This window comes from Papaver somniferum, chromosome 2, assembly GCF_003573695.1.
Source record: "Papaver somniferum cultivar HN1 chromosome 2, ASM357369v1, whole genome shotgun sequence".
NCBI classification, from domain to species: domain Eukaryota; kingdom Viridiplantae; phylum Streptophyta; class Magnoliopsida; order Ranunculales; family Papaveraceae; genus Papaver; species Papaver somniferum.
Window position 1 is genome coordinate 130096918 of NC_039359.1, and position 5054 is coordinate 130101971.

The following is a 5054-nucleotide window of genomic DNA, read 5'->3' on the forward strand; positions in this document are numbered from 1 at the left end:
AAAGGACGTCAACCAGGAGGTTGAAATGCACAACGATCCACTAGTGATCACTCCTCCAATACATGGATGGAACGTTACGAAGGTAAGTTTGTTTTTGTTTTTTTGTAGCACGAAGTCGTGAAAGCGCGCTACTTGGAGGAAAAGGGAGAAACATTCGCATTCGATACAAGCTATCACTTCTTGGAAGAAAGAATCCCGGAGGATAACTGGGACTACTTGGATGTTGTATCGTCTTCGGAGGAGGAAGATTGATGGCTTTAGAAGTTTTTGTATAGGTTTTCTTAGTTTTAGCCCTTTTACCTCTTCTAGGTTCTACTTCTGGTTCATCTTCCTCTAAAGGTAACTTGAGTTAGCACAACGCAAGTTACCCTCTCTTCGAACTCAGCAACGGGGATGGAAAGTAAAAACGCTGACAAACAAAGGAAGAAGATAATAAAAGGAATTGCTTCTTGTGTGTTTTGCAAAATTTCGAGTTGTATTTATAGGATGAAATACTTGCAAATCAAGTTAGGTTTTGGTTTTCTTCAAAAACAAGTAAAACACGTAAAAAGAATTTACCCATAAATAAAACTCTTAAGAATTAATTTTGGAATTAATTTTCTAAAGAAAACTCGCCAAAAAAGAAATCCGTGTAGAAAAGGGACTTGGTGCATGGCATACGCGCTTATCGCATGGGTCAAAATATATATTTTTGAGCTCCTTCTCTATTATACCCGCTCCACCCACATTGTTTTACAACATATCCATAAGAATATGGTTATATAGTGGAGCTCCTTCTCTATTATACCCAATGTGGGACTAAAGAGAGATTCATTCACTCATAAAACAAAACTAGTCATAAAAACCCAAGGTGACCAAACTTGTGGTACAGAAACCCCACTCAAATGTTGGGATTCATTAAAACTCCATCTTAAACTAAATTATACAAAAAACCCCAAAAATTTAAAAAATTGATACAAAAACCCCAAATTTCAAAATTGGTTTCATCAAATTTTATGATGAAACCAAAAATTGGTTTCGTCAAATTCTATGAGGTTTCATCAAATTTTGGTTTCATCAAAATTTTATTTTTTGAGATTTTTGTGTTACTTTTGTTTTGGCTGGTTTTTTGTGGATAGATAGTGACTCCTTTCGGGTTATAACTTGCTCATAAAATGAGCAAGTATCCTTGGACCGATAGGTCACTAGGTCAAACCACACCAAGACCAGAACATTTTTATTTAACTCATTTTTCTCCAACAGTAAGCACTACTAGAACAAGGAAGCCTGACAGACCTGTGCGCACATTCTATGATCTCACATTAAGAACAAGGAAGCCTGACCGACTCCGGTAAACACTTTACAATTTTTAAAAAATAAATAAATCAGTTTTCACAAATTTTATTACTTATTATAGTCATTGACAAGAAGAAAAAGAATAACAAAAAACGGTTGTATCCTTAAAATAACACTCCACAAAATAAGAATCACACTAATGTATCCAGAGAAGTAAAACCAAAGAAATCGCTATGTAAAGCTCATTTTTCTTCAACTATTTTCTGCTTGACTTGCCAGTAGCACGACGAGATGCATAAACCATATCACGCATACAAAGTGTCTGGTACATACTGCGAGTAGAACGTCCTCGAGTTCCAGCCATTTGTCTCGAATGTGCCCTCATTCCTGAAAGTAGATATCCCCTTCCTGCTGACTCATATGTTTTCTTGTTTCCCATCCTCGATCTCACCTCCTGAAGCTCTAAATCTAAATCAACAGCAAATTCGTCACCGGCGCGCGCAGAGGTAGTTTCTGAAATCTGCATCCTACAACCATCAATTATAGACAACGCGGTGGGCAGATCACCTTTCTCAGCAGCAGCGCGTGAATCATTCAGTGCCTTAGCGACCTGCAACCTGTTCTTCTGCCTGTCAACCTCTATAGAAACAACCATATCTTCTTCATTAACCATTTCGGGTCTCTGAAGTTTCAATTCTATAGCTTGGGTAGTAACAAATTCTTTAGTTAAAGGATCTTTATAAACACACCACACAGTAAGGAACTTCATCTGATCGTTGGAATTTCCATCTGCTACAACTGGAATGTTAACAAGCACGAGAAAATCCCTCTCTTCATCTGCATACATATCCCCGATGTCAACAGATCCTAGTTGGTTCTCGCCTGTCAAAGAAGTGGAATAACTCCCTGCTTTTAGTTGATTGATACCAAGATGAGGGTCAAGCGATTGGATGTGTACTTGCAAGTCTTGCACAGCTACGCTAAGGAGACCACCAATACGTTGAGCAAATGCATCTTGTATTATTCCCTCGGCTTCGATATAAGAAAAAGTTCCCTTCGAACTCTCTGCAATTGAATGCAACATGATGGAGTCATGGTCTGCACCAAATCCAAATGTGTGAACTGGAATTTGCAACTTAGAAATATATTTAAGGTTGATCGTCTTTGTGCCCGTGCACGTATCCTGCCCGTCGGATAATAGCATGATACTATAAACAGGATTTTGTGTCTTCGATCTTCAATAACCTTTGTGCCTTTCTTGAGTCCTTCTACGATGTTTGTCAGACCATCGGCAGCCAAAGAATTCACAGCTTGTAATGCACGTTGTTTACCAGAATCATTCATGAGGAGAAGGGGGAAGAGGCGACGGGCATCTTCTGAGAAGCTAACAACAGATAATCTGTCAGAAGGGCCAAGGTTGTCTATCACAAACCCCATGGCTTGCTTTAACAACTGAATTTTTGTGCCATTCATGCTACCACTTATATCAAGGACTGTGACGAGATCAAGTGGTGCACGACAAGCTTGATCATTACCAGTAACAATAGATTTGAGATTGACGAGTATATGGAAGTGTTCTTGTGAAACTGACCGCTTAACAGCTGGGAATTCAGTGTGTGTTTTGATATCTACGGACCTGATAACAGGTGTTATCAGAGGAAGAGTTGGATTGTAAGTTTAGGGGATCATCGTCGTTGAAGACAAGCTGCTCAGAAGATGGAATTTGTGATGTAAGGAACGCCCGATTGGGGATATAAATTACTTCCCCAACCAATAGTGTTTGTTAAGGGGTGTTTTTTGGGGCGAAAATACGAAACTACCCTATAAAACAATAAAAGCTAAATCAAACATAAAAATACCCTACTCCCTTTTAAATTCGAAACATTTCTCACTCCCTTTCAAATTCCCTTCTCCTTCTCTGCCGGCTCCTCACTTTGAATTTTTTTTTTAACATTCAGTAGGGATGAAGATCATGCCGGTAGTGATGAAGACCATGCCGGTAGTGAGGGCCGGCATGATTATTGGGCCGACCGAGCGAAGCGAGGGAGGACCTTTATATGGTCACTTTTTTGTAAATCCTAACTCCTAAGTCATCAATTGACACAAAAAGATTGGATTTGGTGTCTATGGTTGGTCTTTTTCACTTGACACAATTATCCATCCATTTTAATCAAATTACTATAACTCCTTATGTATCCTATTTTTTAGGGGTATAATTGGAAAGCAAACTTTAATATAACATACCTAAAATCCGTGCCTTGGAATTTTGCAAATTTTATCTCGTTCGAAAGGTAATAAGAAAAGCTATGCAATGAATACAAACAACAATATCAAATTTTGAGTTTTTACGAAAAATTCGGAGGTATTTTTCATTTTAGGCACAATTTTAGAAAAGTAAATGTATATTCATTATGCAAACCACCATAAAGGATACATAATACTTTATGTAACCATATTTTGGTTTATGCATCAACTAATTTTCGGTTGCAACTAATAAAACGACGTACTTCCCCTGTTTCAAGAAAAAAAGATACTTTCATTTTAGGCACAATTCTCGAAAATTGAATGCATAACCATTATACAAACCGCCACAAAGGATGCATAACACATCATGCAACCATATTTTGGTTTATGGATCGACTAATATTCCGTTTCAGAAAAAAGTAACACTTTCACATTCCGTTTCAGGAAAAGTGATCCTTTCTCCCGTTTCGGGAAAAGTGATACTTTCGCCCCGTTTAGGGAAAAGTGATACTTTCGCTCCGTTTTTGGGAAAAGTGATACTTTCGCTCTGTTCCAGAAAAAGTGAACAGAGCGAAAGCATCACTTTTTCTGGAACGGAGCAAAGGCATCACTTTTTCTGAGACGAGGCGAAAGTATCACTTTTCTGAAATGAGGTGAAAGTATCAATTTTTCCGAAACGGAGAGAAAATATCGTTTTTCCTGAAACAAAATGTGAAAGTAGTCGCGAACAATCCCCATCTTCAGATTCTTCTTCGGTCGGTCCTCTCACCGTGGCAACGGTTGTACTAGTTTAGGATGAAGACCATGCCGGTAGTGAGTGCCGGCATGGTTATTTAGGATGAAGACCATGCCGATACTGAGTTCCGGCATGGTTATTCAGGATGAATACCATGCCGATACTTGCTATTTCAGACAAAATTTTTTTGTATGTTTTTGTCCTCAAATCGGCATGGTTCATTTGGGAATCGACCATGCCGGCACCACTACCGGCATGCTCGATAATACTTTTACCATGCCGGCACTGAGTTTTTCAGGCGTAACAATGGAGGATTCAATGAAAAAAATCAAATTTCAATACATTAATACCTATACATGGGTAATTGGAGTACTTGTTTACTTTCATGGGTTGGTTCTTCACCTAAAGCTTCATGATCATAAATATCTTGATTTAATGTTGTTGCATCAACAAATTCAACGTTAATGATTTATACTAATCATCATCAAACGAACTTATTAACTTAACTAATTATAATTAACCATTAAACATGATTAGTGAGGGGAAGATTAGGAATTAGTTAAAATACATGGATAGGGGGTGACCTTGCTTTACTATTTAAATCCCGTTTTTGTCTTTTTCCTCTATCCCCCAATTAGTTTTAGTATTCCCAATTGCGCGGTCTTTCTAAGCCCACTTAAAATTGGGCAATGAAAATTATCATCTCTACTTTTATTTTTGAACCTTTTTTTGGGGACCATAGTTTTTTTTGGGGACCATGGTTTTATTTTGGGTAAGACATTAGAAGTAAATCTAGGTC

At 38.0% G+C, this 5054-nt stretch overlaps 1 pseudogene; it reads right to left on the minus strand.

The window, feature by feature from the left end:
- Nucleotides 1-1531: 1531 nt before the first annotated feature.
- LOC113351949 lies at nucleotides 1532-3436 on the minus strand (annotated as a pseudogene).
- Between the last annotated feature and the right edge of the window lie 1618 nt (nucleotides 3437-5054).